Genomic DNA, 21,443 nt, shown 5'->3' on the forward strand with positions numbered 1-21,443 from the left:
GAGGTTTACTACCTATAAGACAAATGAAGTACATCTTTACTCAGGCAACAGTGGAAAGGGCTCCGCTAAAATAAGAAGTCCAGTTTTGGACACTATACTTCAATGGAGGTGTGGAGAATTCAGAGTGAACCAGAAATTATCAAGGCCAGTGAGGCACAAGTGAGCAACCTGGTGCTTTCAGGTTATAGCAGAAAAGGCTGTGAGAGGGGAGAGCAAGTTACAACTTCTGAATATGTAAAAGACTTCTTCAAAGAGGCAGGCAATAATCTGTTATCTGTATCTACTGAACATGACAAGAAGTAATGGTTTAGAAGATTTGCAGCTGGGGAAAAAAAAATTGCCCAGCCCAGTGAATAAATTATTTGTAGCTTTAATGATAATTACATCTACAGACAGAACTAGTGCACATTTACATAGTATAATTCCTCTCTTAAAACTGTCTTAGAGATTAACTGCCCTTTCCACATCTATTCATCTGCAATCTTGTAAGTGCTATACCTGAAAGACCAACACTGAACTTTATATTATTTACACTAAAAATGTAATAAAAGGCTATTATATAATATATGCTTTCAGATGGCTTTCACTTCCACATGGTACCTGTGAACAAAGGATGAGAACCAAATTCTTGGAGCCAGTCATAATCCTACAGACCCTATTTTGGGAAATAAAAAAAATAATAAAAAGGTCTGTTAACCTAGATTCAACATAAAATAAGTAGTACTTGTGGGCTTGCTTCCACACCCTGTAGGGATCAAACACAATTTGAAAAGCTAAATGCCCACTCATATTTTGTTTAGTGGTAACTCATTCCTCATTTGTTTTTTCAGAGTTGTCACTTCAGACTACTGGATTTTCAGGAGTACCTTTTAACATCACTGGAAACAGGAAACCTAGCCCGAGGGCCTGAACATACAGTGGTTGATGCTTATACACCCACTGTGTATTCCAGGAAAGGGAGATGGAGTGATTGCAAGGATGCAGAAGAGATGCTGTCCAAAATAGGAAAAACAGCATGAAAGCTGTAATCACATTGCTATTAAGGATGACCCATCTCCAATATGACGTTTGATTCTTTTAGATATTTCAGTCATTTCAAGTCACATTAAGCTCTAATGTCGTTTCTCATTTATCATCAATGTACAATGCATCATACAATGCAATAATGTATGTCATTTATCATCAGACATGCAATGGTATGTTTTCAAAGGGGATTGCAGTGGGAAGGAGTAAAGGAAACAAATCAATATTTTTTAATTTAGAGAAAAACTCTAAAAATTCAACCCTTTGTTAAATTGGTAAACTACTCATTCATCAACACCAAAAGGCTTCAGGAAGTTACTTTCCCTTCTACACATTTCTTTTAATATAAATTTTTGTGGCTTTTTTTTAAACATACTGATTTGATCCATAATCAATGGCTAGGAATAAACTCAGGAGAAAGTTTCTATTCCTGAATCATCAAGCAATCCGAAGTGTGAGTTAGGGCAGTCTTGTCTGCATAGCTTATAAACTCTTTAGATCAGTAACCATCTCTCACAAGTCACAGCATTTCCATACAAGTACTTCTAAAACAGCAAGAAATTCAAAGCGAATAGACAGGAGAATTTACATAGGGATTATTAATGTGAGAAGCTTCAACACACGAGATGTTTTTGCTTGCTTTTCGCTCCTGTATAGCTTTAAATGGATAAAGCTACATAGCTTTGGAGATCTTTCTGCAGTTGTACACACCGTGTACACTGGACTACACACTCTGGCCTTTCCCGCTCCCGGTAAACTCCCAGTAAGGAGTCTAGGCTTTCCATTTTTTTTCTCCCCATGCACACCTTTTCTCCCTTCTTCCACACGCGATTCTCACGGCACAGCACTCCAAGGCAGAGGGAAGGATTTTGAGCAGTGTTGCCAAATCCCACCAGGGTCTCTTCATAAGGAAAGGACCCCAGTGATTACACCTGAAGGGGCCCAATTAGCAGAACAAATTCCTGAGGTGAACCTGAGACAGAACGCCCTCCTCAGCATCTGTGCGCTCCTCTGCATCATTTGGTAACTCCACATTGTCAGGAGGCCTTGATTTTAGTTGTTATTCTGTCTACAGTGGTAACAGCAGTGTTCTCTCTCTAGAGTGAATAATGACTGCTGGTTCAATTTAGATTTAAAGAGGAAAAACATCAGTTATGGAAGTACAACTTATTTTACATTGTACTAAATAATCTTTGTACGCTGCCCAGGTGTCTGCAAACTCAATAAACTTTTAGGAGTTTTGAGGACATCAGAATAAGTAGTATGGATATGGTTTGGGGTTTTTTTTGGTATTCATTAATTATAATGTTATACTGATGACAAAGAGGCCTGCAGTCCTTAAATGACACTGGGGCACTTGCCGTTCCAGGACCATCCAGGCAGTGCACAAATACATAAGAGGACAGTGCCTTACTGCAGCCACTACTGCAACTCAAAAAACCCAGTACTTCACAGGCTTATTTATCACTGCTAAGTGATATATGATAGAAATCGACTTTCCTTTATCATTAATTGAATGTTCATAAATAATATCCATTCTATACTGAAAGGTATCCAAAAAATACAGTTCTGCAACATGAATTTAATGAATAAGCTGAATGAATTTAATATCCCTAAAATATCTAAAAGCTCTAAAGCATACCAGAGAGTATGAGAAAGAAGAACCACAAGAAAAAAAGCTATTTGTAAGGATATCTAAAATATCGTAGAGTATCCAAGAGGTGTCTGGATGTAGGTACCAAAACCTGGAGACAGCCTAGAGAACCAGTACTGGTCTCAGTGACAGAAGTAACAAGACTTACCATACGAGAGCTTTTATGTCTGGACAATTTTTCTATGTCTCCTTGCTAGCATGCCAGGCCGTCTCGTACCTGGCATGTTTCTTGAGTGCACTGTTACTCAAATAAGGGCTACCAAAGTTTAACAAATCTTTACTGATCCTGATCACACGGCCTGGGAGAAGCAGGCACAACACCATAGCACTTAGCCGCCCAGAGGTACAGCAATTTTGTATTCCCAAAGAGAATTCATAGGTTTTCTTTAAAACCAACAGGATAGTGTGTCACAGAAGCAGGCCACATGCACAGAGGAAATCTGCTTGCAACGTTATAACCTGTTCCTTTAAGTACAGTATATTGTCTGTAACTAAATTCTGAAAATGTTCTCTGTCGCGGGTACATCAAAAGATTTCTCACAGAGGGCGTCAGCCTCCCTTTAGCCTCTCACAATGATTGCCAGTCTTGTTTACAAGAACTGCAATTTACCAATATTAAATTTCTATTTTGCCATTTTACTTCATACAATTCAATCTCAAATACCTATGGGCCGCAAGACGTATGAAATGAGAAGCAAGGAAGAGAAGAATTATGTCCTAAACAAAGAAAACGGCACATAAAAAGAATACCAAAATACCAGCAACTGCACAGCACAAAGATGAAAGAAGGCCGGTGATCAAGTTCTGAGCAACATGATAATGCATGAAAAATTACAAAAAAATTGATAATATTTTTGGAAGGCTTATGAATAGAAACACACAAATCATGAAACAACAAAGACCAAAATCTCAGGAGTAAAACATGTATACAAAAACTACAGAAATGAAAGCTTGCAATTTGACTTCAACTATAGTTTAATATGTCATATTCTTACTTTTAAGATTTATACAAACAATTATAAAATATTTGGCAGTGCTTGACGAACAGCACTGTAAGATAACATGTTGGTATTTTGTTCAGTATGCATTTCTGTACATTGCTTTGGATGCAAAAAATTCTGCTTAGTACATCCTATAGTACAACTGCAATTAAGCGCTTTTTAAGCCATAACAATCAATCCAAAGCAAGTTCTCATTTTGCAACTTCTCTTCCAGGACAAAGTCTGATCACACATACCATTAAGCAATTCTATATTTAAAGGCATTCATTCCAAATATCCTATGCACTTTGGTTATTAAAGCAGAATGTTCACCTTGATCTTTAAATCAACGACCTGCTAAATACTTAAGAGACCATTAAGAGGTTATGAAAAAACCCACTGCATTCTGAGAATTATGTGAGGGATGAAAATTGTCCCTTTATTAAAATCTAGGTGGAAACCAATAAAATACCTAAAAGAATTAGAAATCCTGAACATACACCATTCAACTGAGGCCACTAGCAGCACTGCACCACTAAGTGCAAACTGAGAAAAACATAGGTTAGGTTGATGGTTAACACCCAGTTAATTTCAGAAATACAGAGCTGTTGTGTTTTTATTTTCTGCTAGAAAATGAAGAGGTCTCAAAGGAAAGCTCAGCTTTGATTAAGGACTCAGTTTGCCAAAGCACACGAGTGTATACATATCTACACAGTGTTAAAAACAACTTAAATGCGCTTAAACTTATAATACAATCAAATCCTATCAATGGCAATGGAAATTAAGCACAAGCATCCATCATTTACAAAATGCTGGGGTCTCCCATGCACAAAATCACATTAGTATAACAGGATAACATGACCCTCAAACTTCTGCAGTTTAGTACCTTCTCCAGGATTGCAATGTACTAGCAGGCGGCTCTTAATCCTCCCCACAGGAAAGTGCTCTTTTCTCCCACTAATTAGAGAGAGTGCTCCAGAAATTTGCTGACAACGAGGAGCTTCTGCAGCGCCACCCAGGCCTACATCTCCTACTGGTGCACGTGGCCCTCATGCGTGAGCAAGTACATGATGCTTCAAGCATGGCCTCATTGACGAGAGCACCCGGCTGCTGCTGTTAATCAAAATGCCTTTCAGAGAGGGTACCGAAACACACAGAGAGAGGCTGTGTAATTTAATGTAGTCACTTATTTACCATCCTACAGATTTTTTTTTTTTTAAATGAAGAGCAAGTAAGAATCTAAATATGGTCTTCTCAAAGAGCAAAAACCACAAAGAGTTCCTCTCATGGAGAGCAGAGTATCCCCCATTAGTCAGGAGAATGCACTAGAGCTGGTAATCTCATGTTATAATTCCTTTCTCATGTAAATCAGCCGTCATAAGCTCATTCTCTTTGAGGAGGTGGAGAAGAGCTGCAGCTCAGTCTAAGACTACTGTAAGACTACTGAGATATTACAGAAATGTCCCCCCATCTTTGGCTGAAGAGAACTTAATTGAATGTTGTTGGAGAGACCAATTCTGCAGACAGAAGACTTCAGTTTCTCTGATAGTTTTTCTTTCCTACACAAGATAACGTGAAGTTATTGCCGAATTATTATTAAATCAGGGAAATAAATATTTTTAAATGTGCTAATGCAGGGGGTTTTTTTCCTCCCATTTTTAAGGGACTGCAATTTCCCTTGCCCTTAGTTTTAAATATATTCCTGAATTCTCTCTACAAAACTGGAAAGTGACAGCTATCTCCATGCAAGTGTTTCACAATTTGTTCTACATCCAAGGATGTGGATATAAAGCTATTGCAGAGAAATACAATTTTCTTTCTGAGGTACATAGAATTCCCTACATCAGCCAATAAAATGCAATTTTAATTTTTGTCTCAGTGCTGTATATTCATCCTGCAAAGACAACTTAAATCACTTCTACCGTGTAGAAGGCAATAACAGCAGCAAAGGAAACAAGTGCTTCATTTGCGGGTAATAAAGACGTCAGCTTCTCTGTTCATCTCTGTGAGAAAACCACCAAGTTCACTCCAGGAAAGGAAAGCTCTTTGAACCTAACGCCCAAAGTAACCCAAATAACCTGAAACATCAGTGGCACTGCTCTTATTTTAACACTTTTCTTTTCAATTTTAACAGCACTTCCTGGTTTGCCCTAAAACTGTAATCTCCAAGGGGCAAAGTCACAGCAACAACTCATGGCGACCGCAACCGCAGGTGTCTGAAAGGACGGTGTGCCTGTGCCTCGTGTGTGCGAACAGCACTCCTGGTTGTCGGCATCCTGCGCCTCTGTGACCTTTACAGCTTGTTTAAAATTTCCCCAGGCGCTCAGGCCCTGAAAGGTGTCAGATATATATTACTGTGGGTATACAGCATGATGAATTTTCCCTTCCTTCTGTCACTGCCACAGCCTAGGTGCTCGTTGCTTAGCCTAGCTGGTAGTCACGCTAGACATAAATAATTTTGACAGTTGGGAGAAGAACACACTAACTACACAAGTTGCACAGATCAGTAATCAATCTTATCTGACTGATTAACCCCAGAAACTGTTTTAAAAAACATTTTTTCCTTTTGATCGTCTACACAACGTCTGTGACGGACACTCTTCCGTCTCTTCTTTACAGACAAGATCTAACAGTTTCCAGCATGAATATTTACTTACCTAACTAAAATTCTAACTAAAAGGAATATACTGGGATTAAAAGTGAAAAATCTACTATTCAACAGGTGCAATTAACAGAGAGGGCAAGCAAGTGATCTAGCAACTGAGATGAAGAAATTCTAACAACTCCATTTATTTCAAAAACACATTCTCAAAGGGTAATAGACAGATTAAACAAAAGAGAGTAATTCATTTTTAAGTAATAAAATACTGTTTTCAGTTTTCTGCGCACAAGCACTATTCATAAAAACCAAAAAAGGGCTTGAAGGTGGTTCTGTCTATATAAAGTGCACCTATTTTCAGGAAAAAGTGTTCAAATTGAAAAAAAGCATTCAGAACATATCTCAAAGCTGATTTCCCAACAGCATTAACAGGCAGGTATTCCTGACAGTACATCACAATATCATTAACTTCTTCTGTTCTCTTTTTACCACTATGAGCTCCACAAATGGAAATAATCATTTTAATTGGCTATTTCCTGTTCCCTCCCTAACTTTAGTGGATACATTGATACTTTGGATTATTCATCTTTCTGAATCACTTGCCTACGTATCTACATTCTCCTTTTATCTCTTAAATTTATTTTGCATCCTCTTACCCACATACCACTATCTGTAAATTCTCCTAGGTATAATCTTGCATCAACTTTATTTCTGTTCATAACCTTAGCCAAGGCATCGATTTTTTTATCCTTAAACATCATGCTTTTTCCATGTCTGGCCTCTGCCCTTCAAACTCCACTTTTGGTAGGCTGGTGCAGTGCATTCTCACACAAATTGAGATGCAACCTTTACAACACCTTTTCTTCCACTTTCAAAACTCTTCTGTTCAAATAAGAATCCATTTAAAAACTGGACTTCCTGAAGTGCTCCAGCTCTGCATACCAAACAAACCAAGAAACTCCCTCTCTGTTCCCGCATCGCTGCCGTCGACTTGTTATTCTGCTGCTTTTTGCACTGCATAAACACAACCGCTTTTCATTGCAGCCCTTCTCTTTGATAGCTTATGACACATGACACACTCTTTCTATACCTGTGCTTGATTTGCTGCCTGTCTTGCTCCACTTCTTAGGTGAAGCGTGCTGCTTTTCCTCACCTGCAGTTTTTATAATTAAACATATTAAAACACAAAACCAAACAAAACTTAATATACATAAAACAATTGTACTTGCCCCTCCTGAATATTCTTTAAAACATTTTACATTCAGTTTGCATGAAATGTAACAAGAAAATTACCACCCCACATGCACACAAATTAAAATTATTCATCCAGAATAAGATGCTGGGAAGATGCACTTTTGGTAGGTAACTTGCTAGAGAGCCTTTTAAGATTTCACTCTTACAGACCAACCACATGTCACCCTGAAATGACAGAAAACCCTAACTGTTTAGTGACTAAATACTGACTATGTGTTTCTGAAGTAAAAAGTATAAAGTCTCTACCAGGCCTAGAAACCGTAATCATAGAAATTGTCTCTATTGGGCCTAGGAAGGAAGGAAGAAAACCCCCCCACAGAATAATATAGAAACTCTTACGATCTGATTTTATATAGATATCACAAGGCATATAAAGTACAGACAATATTTTGGATTTCAATGTAAACATTATTGATGTATTACATATGTCATAATATCACAATAGTGTTTATACAAATATTATTTAGAGTAAGGCTCTCAGTTGCACACCTTTATATCAAAAGACTATGACACAGGCCTCAGTTTGTCTTCCTTTTAAGGGAATTTGCACTGTGCAAGTTGACCAAACGAGCAATTCTAATTCTTTATTTGTTTCACCTGCCACTGAAATCTGGACATAAGGTAAACTATACAAAAGACCAAAAGATACAGAAGGAGATAAAAGAATTCAAGTGTGATGATTGTCAGGAGAATTTTACTGGGATAAGGAGGAAAAATAATAACTTACAAATCACCATGTACATGAGCAAAACTGTCAAAATCCTGTACCTTATTGCGTGAATGCTATGACTCCTATCTCAGTTCTAGCTGATGTGCAGTAGAAGTTTCATCCCTAGCTATTACAGCTAATCAGAGAAATCACAGCATCTCTAACCAGCTCAAAGGAACCCTTCAAACACTGAGTGGTTTTTCACAGTCACTAGGTAGTGCAGCATACAGCTTTACATCAAGTGATTTCTCATTAAAAATCACCTGCATTCTGGTGACTAGCATTTTAATAAATGCCATAAAACTGCTTGAAAATATCTCTTATATTAACATTCTTATCATATTTTTATTTTTCATATAAGCTTAGAAAGGATGTATATTATACACAGTGACACAATATTGTCCATGCATACAGAAAGTGAAGTTTCTTCCATTGCAAGAACATCCCTTTGGATTACAACTTCTGTTTCAAAGGTCAGAGCCTGAAAAGTGTTCTCATCTGGTATTCACCCTGATAGCACATACTTCTTCAAGTAGATCAATTTAGACAACTAAATCCTACTGTGAAAGATAGAAAAAGAACAACAACAAAAATGCACTTGCAAAAATTCTGTGGTTTTGTGGATACAGGGCTGGACTAAAATTCAATATTTCAAAGTCTACTTTATAGCCCTTAGGTATGAGCATTTATAAGCTTTCTGTGCTCTCAGGCTCCTTATAGGAAAAAGGGTGTTATAGTAACTCCCAAAGTTATGATCAGCAAGAAGTATTCAATGACTACAAGATACGCAGATGTTATGCGGACAAGGCTATAGTAAATGTCTTCCAGAAAAAAAGGAAGAATAAAATTTTTCTTTCTTTTAAAAGAATATGAATAACCAGTTTCAGTAAAAGCAGGACTGACACCTTGATTTTCTTTCCAGTTAGTAACAAGGAGTAATATTTTTGCATCTAGAGACTTTCAGCATGACTGGAAGTCAGAGATAAATAAGTAAGCAAATATGGACTACCACACAGAAAACCCTTTAAGAGATTGAGCGAGAATGTGATCTGTACTGATTGCAGACATCTACAAGCATTACCTTCAAATAACTAGGTATTAAACTACTATTCATTTAGCACAAACCCAAAACATTGCTCTTACTGAGCCTGAATGAAAACAACAGGAAAATAAATGAGATTAAAGCTTGCCTCTGCTGCTAAAGCTTTTTTTTTTTGGGGGGGGGGAGGGGTTACACAGGCTAGTTTGAGCTTTCCTGAGCCAAAAACACAAAGCAAAATGAAAAAAACCCAAGAATGCTAGCACAAGGTTTAGCTTTCTCTTAAACATTACAGTACGCTAAAGTGAAAAATGAATATTGCCTTGAGCTAGCTAAGTATTAAAGTATTCCACAGAGATTTAATGCACTAATATGGTAAAAATCTATTGACTATTGCCTTGAAATAGTTAAGTATTTAAGTATTCTACAGAGATTTAATGCATTACAGAATCAAAATCTATTTCTATATGGTAATTATAGCCAATTTTTTGTGAGATTTCTCAAATCAATATTTATAGTAATGTACTTGAAAAGGTAAAAAAAAAAAAAAAAAAAAAAAAAAAAAAGAACTTTGTCCTGTGCATGACTTGATTTAATATTTTATAGTTACTATAAAAAAATCATACATACATAGCTATCATTAAAGCAAGATATTTTGCTGGTAGGCATAGAAACTGTAGAAGAGTACCTTGTGTTTTCTTATAATTATTCTCTTGCCACAAGATGGCACCAAAAGATTAAAAATGTCTGTATTAATGTTCCCAACTAAAAAAATGGAACAAACTTTTGGAGGAATTGCACAAGGAAAGTCATCAGCATTTGACTTTCCATTCAGTGAGTGAGTTATTGTCATCATACCACTTTGGCAAACTGCTTAAATACTGAGACTTGCCATAGGGTTATTAAATACAGAGAAAATTTTGTTTTTATCAAAGCTGAAGTTTCCTACAAATTGCAAGTACCAAGGAATGAGAATTTAGAATTAAGTATTTCATTTTCAAGATAGGGAAGTAAGAACACATATGAGTGTATGAATACAAACAAAACAGGCACAAGAAAAAACAAAGCAAAACCTCCAAACCCAACAACAATTTATCAGTCTTCCCCAAAGCAAATTTTATCAAAATATAGTTGAACAGCTTGTACTTTAAGCAACTTTTCTCCACACAATTTTCCCCCCACACAATTGCAAATTAAAAAAAAACAGTCAATTTCGAATTTAGTGCAATCTTTGTAAAGCTACATATTATCTAACGTGAATGGAAGAAAAAATACTTCTAGCATATAAAATACCTCATTGTCCATGAACATTTTCCTATTTCCAGAACAAAACACTATCTTCCACAAAGGAAGCATCAGATAACAGGAACGGCTGAGAGTGCACTAGCAACACGAAAAGAAAAAAAGAAAAAAAATCCCAACCCCCCAAAACTTATGGGGCTGGGGAAAAAAGACCTAATAGAAGTGTTCACAGCTTTCAGCCAGAAAGAAACCAATCATCTTACAACACAAAACTGTTAATTCAACAGCAAATTCTTTAAGTCATTAAAATACTTTGCTTTAAAGACAGAAGACCCTGATGGATATTTCCACTATAAAAAAAAGTTTTTTTTTTTAACGTCAGTATTATCTTGCCAGTACTTCTAATTCTATAGAAAAACATTAAACTACCATCAAACAAATTTTTCATACAATAATTTTAGCTTACATATTTTAAAGAACTAATGGAATATCCTGGAAAAGTCAGTGTTTGACTACAGGTTAGAATCATTGATACAAATGCTGTTTACTTAAAGAGATTTTAATTTATTTCTTTAAAACATGCGTGCTTTTCTCCTTGCAGACATCATGCCGTTATGACACTACATTTTTTCCCCGATCTTATTATCCTGATAAACAATAGTCCCATTTTAATCTACTGGAAATTAATGATAAGAAAATAAAGTTAAAATTTAAACTAATTCAGAAATCCAGTTTAGCCTGAATGTAGCATGATTTAACTCTTGTGCCCTTTTCTTATGAAAGAAAGGTTTTGATATGCTAGGACTCACACCAGCATGCGTAGAATAACAAGGGAGTATTCACACCACTAAAATGACCATATGCTGATGCATTCCTCTAAAAAAGGAGAGTCTGGGGCTTTCCAAGGACTGGGCTGGAACAGTGCAACTGGCAGCTGTGGGACCGCTGCCCCCAGCCTGCCTTTGCCTCACCAGCACCCACTTTCATGCCCTGTCTGGCAGCCAAATACCTCTGGCCTTATGGGCACAGGCAGGTACAGATTGAATCATGATGGCTGCAGCCATGGAGGAGGGAAAAGTTAGATGTTTCCTCTCCTGAATATCCATAATCCAAAATTTAGCAAGAAGGTGCTACTGTGTAAATGCAGGGGTTTACAATCCAGCTTCTATGACTTTGCAGGCTGATCTACTTTGAGCAGCAGCATTTGTGTTTAACTGCAATTAAGATGGTGTTGCTAGAACTGAAAACATAAAAACATGAGTTGTTAATGGCTGTTTGTAATTTTTGTTCTAAACCACTAGCATAACAAGTGTCATTTAACCTCCTAAATGTAACAAATTGAAATTATACTGTTTTTTTTTAAACGTTGAATTTCAAAACTTGAATAAGATGTCATCTTTGCCACAAACTTTTAGGTATCCAGTTTAGAACAGCTCAGACCCAACAACCTTTTTATTCACATTATAGTTTCATGAATTATTTTGAAGATATGTACCATCAGAAGTGTAATGAGATTATTTCTATAACACACTATGTCTTATTTCACTATTCTGCTCTAATTCTCATTATTTTGACCTCAAATAAAAAGCCACAAGCAATGGAGCCACTGTTGGGATATATTCACAAATAGCACATGTATTCAGAGTAGGCTCAGATGCCTTGCTAATCAAGGACAAGAGAGATTTTGTTTTAATTTTCCACTCTGTATGCATGTGTCACATAGATACTTAAATTTCAGAAAAGAGATCAGTTTTCTTTTGATCATCAAGACAATTGATATTCCTTTTAAGACCATCTAAATTAAAAAAGTAATACACTTCCACCTTAAAAGTCAAACTAATTAGTCAAATCAGGGTACTATTTCATCTGGGATCACTTATATGAGAAATTTGAAGGAATTCAAGTATAAACAAGAAAAGAAAGGTGTATCATTTATAAAAGAATAATGTTATAAAGAAAAATCCATCTGTCTTTTTCTGTACCTCTGTCATTCACAGATGTAACTAACTACCAGAAAACGTACATCTAGTCCACAGCGCATAAGTTTGTAAGTTCTTCATTACAAACTGCCAATAAAATGCCCTCAGGTATTAAGTCATGGAAAGAACCCAAAGTAGCTAGTATGCCTGGGGCTCGCTTCACCCACTGTGATCAAGGTGTCAGCTTCAGTGATAACTTGACCGTGAGCATCAAACTCTTGCTCAAGAGAAAGAACACACCTCTGCCCTCTAATGACAGGGAAAAAACCCTAATCTAATGGAAACAACAAAAAAAGACACTTCTCTAAAACTGCATTCACAATGGTGTTTTGTATCCTCCTTTCTTCTTGCATTCTGCCAAAAGCCTGTAGTAAATATTCCAATGGAAAATAGGAATAGGAGTCAAAAACACATTTTAAAACTTGATCTTGCGAGGGGGGAAGTGGTAGCATGTCTAGGGAACCTGGTTATATCCTCCTTAAGCAGGTCTTGAACTACCTTTCATGTAAGAGTGAAACATCTAACTCCTCTATTCTTAAAAATGAGGATTTTTTGAAGTACATATAGTTGCAAAATTTAAATAGGTAGACTCTAGTAACCTTTACATAACTCGAGGTCTACAGTATTACTTATCTTTCCATTTATGTGATATACTTTAAGACCACTTAGAAAAACAAACAAAAAAACATAATTTATTTAAAATTAGTTTTGCCTGAAAATGAAATAAGACCTATCTCATAGATACACTGGCTATCCACAAGTTCTGTGGTCTGCAGGGCAAATTCTGCACTCAAAAATCAAACTAATTTATTCCATACTGAAATACAGGTCTATTTTGATTAAAGACTGCTGATTAAATGGCTGAATACTGTTGATCTCTGCTGAAGTTCCTCATAATCTATGGCAGTGTTTGTATATTCTAGTGCATTAATATAAAGTTGTTTTGATTTATTTTTAAACTATGTATTTAACTGCAAGTCACTATTAGGTAGACGAAGAGTAAGTTAGGTTGGTAAGCTAGTTAGGTTTGGATTTTCTAAGAGAGAGTCATGAAGAAAGGCTATTAGCTCTGCATAGCTTGCAGGATCAAGGTTGTAATGAAACAAATAGTGAAACAAATTAAAAAAAACTCACATACAATAGTACTGACATGTGCAAGTCCTCCCTCTACCAAATAAAATACTAAAATTTAGAAGGCAACTGTACTGATGATGAAACTATCATCTATAGTACAACATAAAAACTTTGTAGAAGGTCATATTAAATTAAATTCTTATAAATAGAAAGAAAATAAGAGTTGAAACACTTTCATGATCCTGCTTCAATTCATCATGTTTTGGGATTTTTTGTTGCTGTTTTTAACATACCCCAATTTTTTTTCTTTGTATTCTGCTTCTTTCTTGGCTTTTGCTTAGCAATTATTTCTAACAACAGATAAACTGCTACCAAAAATCTAGGTCATCTTCTGAGTAGCCTCAGCATTAAAAAGAGTTATTTTAAGAATTGAATCTTATTCACCTAATTAGCACATGCATATCTCTAGTGAATATGACACTTAGAGACTCTGTGTTGTACAGAAATCAATAAGATTTAAGTATACACTTAACTGATTTGCTCATGACACACTGATAATCTGCAACTATAGCTCTTCAAGGAATCTTATGTACCACAAAATAGAGACAGACCCAAACAGAAACTTTTAGATTCACTCTCTTCCAGGTACATTAGTCCCAGATATTTCTTTAGTGAAGAATCAAACACAAAACCATGATTCTAAGTACATGTTAAAAAGATAAAGAAAACAGCCTGAGGATTAAAAGAAGCCATCCTTGATTTCAAATTAAGTAGAGTAACACTCTCCACAAACTTCAGCCAGGATCTAAAGGAGGTTAGGCACATATTTTTCCCCTCTTTCTCTTTGCCCAAGGAATAGATAGATATATGGAGCAAAGATGACAGTTCTTCTACTGAAAAACAGGAACTGATAGAAATAATACATGATCCCAATTTGTAATTGAAGCCCATGTGTCCTTCATGACCATATTTGGCTGTTGGCTTTTTTAAGCCCTAGTGATGGCCAATATTATTAAAAAATATACATAAATAAAAATTATGAGAATGAGAACCACAATGAGAAAAATTATGATGTTGTGCCCCTCGGTCTATGGGAACAAAGACTCAGAGAAATCTTAGCCTTGGAGGTCTCCCTTTCCCCTGGCCTCTGCTGCTGTCAGGGTCCATCTTTAGGAGACTGGGCACCTTTAGAAGCCTGGAGCCAAGGCAGCGGCCCCAGGACCCATCACCCCTTTTGCTCCCCCCCACCCAGGGCAGCCACAAGCAGAGGCCTAACGCTGCACCCCCAGTAGCACCACTGGCATCTAACGAGCCCTGCAGCTGAGACACTGGCTATGTTTGCAGGCCCAGTTCCACTTGCCGTCGAGCAGGCACGGGGAAATGGCAGAGGGCCACTTGTAACGGAAAGCAATTCGTGCTTTTAAGGATGGTTTGCTTGGGAATCTTAGAAGCATACTAATCATCCTTCCTCTAGCCTGAATACCTTCAGTACACGTCCAAATAACTACAAGTACTTTTTGTTCCTATCTCATTTCTCACCCTCGGTTAAAAAGAAAAGTTTTTTGTCCATCACATTTAATCTTATATAAAAGATATGCAACATATACAAGAAAAATCTATATCCAGAACTCTCTTGATTTCAGGAGAAGTAAAAGTCAGCTCTGCATTTATCTCGTGGACTACTGCTAGTTGTAGAAACCAGTGACAGAATGCACATGATCTAAAACAATTTCTTAGACACAGAATATTTTTATTTGTGCTTAATATTAGGATAGTATAACAACTAATAGGATGATCACTTCATCCCTTAAACAGGTGTAAATTTGGTATGAGTTAGTGAAGTGTGCTTGGCACAAGCACACAATAACAATTTAGTTATACACATTTTTAATTTACGTAATTTGGAAACAAAAAGCAGTCCTGCTGGATGTTTTATTTCAAACCTTGCTCATAGGGCTGTAAATTGCATTACTATCTATCCTTTATGCCATAAAAATCTGGATATTATAGCATTGCACTGTTCATGAGGATTGCGTTCAATTTAAAGAGCATGATCTGATCACACTAAGTGATGGTCTGTCATGTTCTTTATGCTGTAATGCAAAGCACTGAAATAGGATAAGACAATAAGTACAATCTGTAATGTGGCAGATGATGGAATACCGGGGGTAAAGCCATAAGACAAACATTTTTTTAATGTATCTATATATGTGTGTATATACACGCACACACACGTGTGTGTGTGTGTGTGTGGATGTATGTATGTAACATAATATACTCCTCCTGAGAAAATATTTCAGAGAGAGATTTTTGTTGTTGTAAAACATGGATGGGAGCAGTTTTAGCTTTTGAGCAATGGAGTTCTGGAAACACCTATTTCCAATGCACATTTCCTGAATGATTACCTTTATATAACCACACATACACGTGCTTTCTTCTTTACATGCTTTCCTACTGTTTGAAACATGATTCTAAGTTTATTCTGAGTTATGGGTAAGAGATGCCATAACAAAACTGAAAATAGAAAACCATCATGTGAAGAATAAATTAAAAATCGATGTGCATGTGAGAGCAATATTAGAAAAGACACCTGCCATGTTGCCTTGCAGTATACCCAGTTAACTTCCTAAGTCTTTGTGTTCCCCTGATGCAGCCTGTTGGTACAGACACAGTACTGCTCACTTCCAGCTAGCCGACTTGAGTTGATAAGCATATTCCAGATTAGATGCCCTGTGACAGTACAAGCTGGAAAACACCTCTGAGATGCTTCTAGTGCTTTATGCCTCCTGCTGCACACACTTCCTTATCAACAAAGTGATAAACATTTATTTCACATAAGTGTCTAGAGGCAAGAAACAATAGCAGGAGCTAGCAAAGCAGGAAAAAGTACAGTAATAAAAAGCTAATATAAACTAAGAGATAATTTGTACAGTATTGTGTGTGCTATAATGCAGCCCCTCTGTCAGACAAAGATTGTCCCCGTTTGCCCTCTCCCTTGCACAAACACACACACATACCCCACCCTTGAGGTAACTGGCTCTGATGTTTAATAATCAGGGAGACTGCTTGTAAAAGGACATGCTTTATAAAGCCTCACCTTTCCCATTTTTGGCACATGCTCCACATACTAAAAATTAGACCAATACGTCAGCCAACAGAATGCATAAGCTCAGTAGCTCTTTGCTTGGGTGGTGTTCTGGCATGCCACCAAATGAAAACAGAATAAAGAGAAACCAATGCCTGGGTCCAGTTGATTTTCTGTGGGTGTTGTAATCCTGCCTGGTGACTGTAACACACACAGCTCCCCAGAGAGGAGGATATTTCCTATTGCTCTTTTGTAAATGCTCTGACCAGCAGAAGCAGGCAAGTTAAGGAAGTCGTCATGCCAAGGACTCAAAGTTGAAGAGGTGTAAATCCAGGGAGGGAAAAGCAACCAAACATTCAACACAGGAGTTCCTCTTGGCCTGAAGAGAGATTTGGGGAACATTTATTTCAAGACAGAATCCAGAACACCATTGGTTCTTGCATTCGAGGTTTGTCAGGGTTGGACGTTAGAGGAAGAGTGTTTAGTCCAAAAGCAGGTGTTCACATTACTACATTTGAGGGTGCAGGATGAAGCGTGTGTTTTATAAGGTATAGTCAACTAAGGCTTCAGTGAATCACACCTTGAGTCTGTTTGTACTTTCACTGATAGTTGAATACTATTCAGTGAAACCTTAAAATACGCTATCAATGGTACTATTATATACATGAAACAAACTATGAAATCATCCTTCATAATATTTTACCTTGGCATAATTAAACTGCCTGTAAGAAAAAAGTCTTATTTCTAAATTTCAGTTTTCCTTTTTTTTTTTTTTTTTCCCATTTCACTGAAGGCATTCACAAAATGCCTCTTGAATCCTTACCCAAGGGTATCCTAATATAAGGATATTCCATCTACTTACTTGCCCAAATACTCAGTGCTTCCCTTCCATTTTGTCCATCACACAGTATCAAAGAACTGCCTGTACTGCACATTCTTCAGATGCATGAACAAGGACATACTGCGAAGTCCATAAGACACTTCAGTGTTTACAAACTTGCTTTCAAGTGATAATAATGAATGAATTAAAAATAACATTGTGATGATATAGTCAGAAACCTCACCCCCCACTGCTACCATTCAGCAGCATTTCAATCTTAATTTGACCCTTTGCACTAATGCTGCAACCTAGTGGCATAATAAGGTATGAAATTAGAAATTATTAGAGGGTAGCGTATTATCTGTCACCTGGCTGTAAATCTGGTTAACAGGCATAGAAACTAAGTCATTTGCACAGATTTAACCAGACAGGCTCTGTCCCAGTCATTTGTTTCCTTGGGAAATCATGTTGAGATCAGGAAATGACTTTCGGAGAATCACAAGTAGATATTATTTTAAAAGTAACCTTTCCTGCCTTTTACATTGAATTATTTAGCAAGGAATAACTATAACTGACATAGCTTGGCTGAATTTTGTATACTGATGTGCATATATACGTGCATATATTAAGAATATCTATTACATAATTAATGAAGAGATTGTATGGCTTTGAGTGATCTATGGCTTTTTTTATGCATTTACTTCTCAACTACATCTAAGCACAGAGAAGAACAGTAACCACAGCATCTTCTATGAATGCATGTGAGCATTTCATCACTTTCCTCACAGACCCTTTGTCTGTTGAGAACATGCAAATATGAAGTTTTATTATATCTACACTCATATTTACTGTAACGAAAAATCAACAATACTATTTTACAGAATATGTAAGTTCTGACACTTAGTCCAGTATGTCCCTTAAAGATATATTTTGATTTTTTTTTTGCCATGAACAGTTGCAAAATCACAAGCAGCATAAATATAAACCATTGGCAAATCAAGCAGCCAAGATGTATTTTTCCAATGCTGCCTATAGTAACAAAAATCAAATCAGAAGCAGCAGTATCCAGTTTAAAGATTATAATCAACACTCCTCAAACATTACAAAGTTCCTATTTTAAGGGTACAAAATCATCTTGACACCACACAGAGAAAACAGACATAAAGCAAGACTAAAATTAACAGAAACCTACTACAGAAATGACCTTTTCACTCATATTTTTATTTACCAAAGTATATTGAAATTTAAGAAGATCCTCAGGCACAAACTAGATTATCAGTTTATGATCCAAAAAGTATTCCTCTCCTGACAGAAGCCCATATTGACTCTAAAAAGCTGTTTTTTCCAACTCCAGGAAAAATAGCTTGTCTTTCCTAGTTCCCTAAGTTAGTTCTTCCATCTCCTCCTTTAAGACAGCACAGACTATCACTACATTCAAAAAATAACCAATTAATATAAAGTTTGAGTAACTGGAAAATCTCAAAAATGTTTGCACCAGACTCAAAATATTTCTAGTAAGTGGTACATTTAAAAAGGAATTTAGAGATTCAGAAGCATGCTCCAGTCTCCAACCCCTGCTTTCCCCCTCCAGTAACATCTCCATGTAAGTATAAAGCCCGCTAGCATGAAAAAAAAAAAAAAGACAGATGTAATTTTTTACAGACCTGCTTCCTCACAGAGTGCACACACTCATATATGCATACATACACATATACACTGTAAGTCATATAACTTTAAAAATACCTTAAAAGCAAGGGACGTGCAGTTGGGGTAATACAGAGGCTTTTACTGAAATGAAAGATGAAGATTATAGGAAACAGCTCCATTTGTGTGGAAGCAACAAAGATGATAGGTCAGTTTTAAAATGCTTGTTGCTATTTGTCACTGATTGCACGTGTAGATGCATTCTCTTAAGCTGATGGACTGTTAGATTTTTCTGGCTGCAAGTAGTATCATGTACAGTATTAGCTTATTGCAGATTTCTAATGCAGCTGACAATGCCATCAATAGTTAGTAGCTGGGAACATGGATTTAGACTTGTATTGTGCTGCATTAATTTAACAGCATATCAAATATGGATTTTATTGCAGCAGTAGCAATAAATGCTCACACAGGTGCAGGCTAAATTTTTTCTTCTCCCTCCCTTTTCTCTTCCCCCTGCCCCAAAATGTCAAACCCTGCAATATTTTTCCCTCTGTGTGTGTATATAGCTCTATACAGATTTTTGAAATATTGCCTGCATCTACCCTACTTCCATCTCTGCAGGGATTTCCTTCATAAGGTGCATTTGCTCTAAGTATATGTAATCATTCTGAAATTTGATACAGGGCAAAATCAGTAGCAATGAAAGCTATAGCAGACTTGCAGAGGCATACAGAGAGTGGGGGCACCTATGTGTGTTTTTTACGCCATGCTCATAACAGTTACACTGTGAAACACTGTGCTTTTTTTCCATTCAAATAGTATTGTTCCCCTCCCCACTGAATGTGCAGTAACTGAATACAGATTGAAACTGCTGCTCAGAAGACAGCTTGCTTACTGGGTGGGTGGGTAGGGGGAAGATTTCTAAAATGCATAGTATTCCAGTCCGGAATACAAAATATATCAGTTTACTTTCAGGAGAGAATACAGGAAATCTATTTCACATCACTTGTTACCAAAGCACATTTATAAAATGCACAGAAGTTATCTACAGTAGAACAATTTTATGCATTACATGAAACACCGTGCTGTTAATGCTCAAATAATAATAAAGAAAGAGCTTCAGGAAACACAAATGAGAAAGCCTCCTACCTTTTATTCTGCCTCTGAGAAAGTGAAGTAGTCCACCCCAACCAAAACTGAAGAATTTGCTATTAGCGTCCTTTTTTTTGTTGTTGTTGTTTGCTTGTTTTCCGCTGTTATTTCCTAAGACAGATCCTACTTGGATCTAACTCAGGCTTTTCCCTCCCAGCATCACTTAACTCTGGACAGCAGGGAAGCAAAGCTAAGGGGGGAGCTCTCTCTCTGACTGGCTTTCATTCAGAGCGCCTGATTGGGGGGGGGGGAGGGGGGAAGACCCACACAGCAGCATCTCCTCACACACAGCAGCATCTCTCACACTCACACACACTCACATGCACTTACCCTGGGCTGGGGTGCGCCGGGGGAAGCGGCAGCTGCGGCTTTGCCGAGCGCCCAGTGATTTCCAAGGGGATGCGGTGGGAGGGCGCAGCCAGCGCAGAGCTTTTTGTGTCAGTGCCCGTCGCCCTCCCTGCGCTGCCAGAATGGCTCTCTGGATTTGAAGTCGAAGGTAATCAGCCTAATCTACTTAGCTGCTCGTGAGAATAGATCCCGAAAACTCCACCACTTTTTTGTAACCTTATTTTTCTTCATTAAGTATAACCACTTCTCTGTAACACCGGTGATGTTGCAGCAACGTTGTTCCAAGCAACAAAATATTAATAAATAAATGAGTAGAATTAGCATGGTGCCAAGCTAAATTACAACCTCAGAGGGCTCAAATGCAACCAGAGGGTACGTGGGTTTTTTTCATTTTTTTTTCTTCATTGAAGTGCTTATGCTATTAGATTAGAAACATTTTTTTCCACCTGCTTCCTTGGTTTTATGATTAATATAAAAACAGGGCAGGTTCCTATAATACGGTGCATTTTCACATTTCCAGAGATCATCTGAAAAAAAAGTCAGTGTCACTATTAACAGCCCATTAATATTTTTTTCCTCCAGTTGATATTTGCAATGTCTGTGTTGATTTATTTCAGCTGCTGTTACTGGACTTCACATTTTGCAGATGTGTTCCTTTTCGCTAATGTAATCTGTGCTGGTTCATGCTTCTAATAGAGGAAACTGGACTCAGCACAATCCTCCTTGGATCACATAGAGTCCAATCCTTTCACTGCGATACTGTAGAGTGTTATGTGTACATTTTGTAGGAGAGATTTAACAAGTAGTCACATAAGATTAAGCCAATGGATGTCAGTGTTGC

At 37.1% G+C, this 21,443-nt stretch overlaps 1 protein-coding gene across 2 annotated transcripts in view; it reads right to left on the bottom strand.

The window, feature by feature from the left end:
• Window positions 1-20,619, bottom strand: part of LOC112986646 (cadherin-10) — a 105,548-nt gene extending 84,929 nt beyond the window's left edge. The window contains exon 1 of one of the 2 annotated variants that reach the window (XM_064506880.1): window positions 20,585-20,619. The gene's annotated coding sequence lies outside the window, so the exon portion shown is untranslated. Of the gene's footprint in view, window positions 1-20,251; window positions 20,387-20,584 lie in introns of those variants that run through there. The other variant, XM_026106030.2, reaches the window with a different exon arrangement.
• Window positions 20,620-21,443: the final 824 nt, after the last annotated feature.

The sequence above is a fragment of the Dromaius novaehollandiae genome, chromosome 2, assembly GCF_036370855.1.
Source record: "Dromaius novaehollandiae isolate bDroNov1 chromosome 2, bDroNov1.hap1, whole genome shotgun sequence".
In the NCBI taxonomy this organism is placed as follows: domain Eukaryota; kingdom Metazoa; phylum Chordata; class Aves; order Casuariiformes; family Dromaiidae; genus Dromaius; species Dromaius novaehollandiae.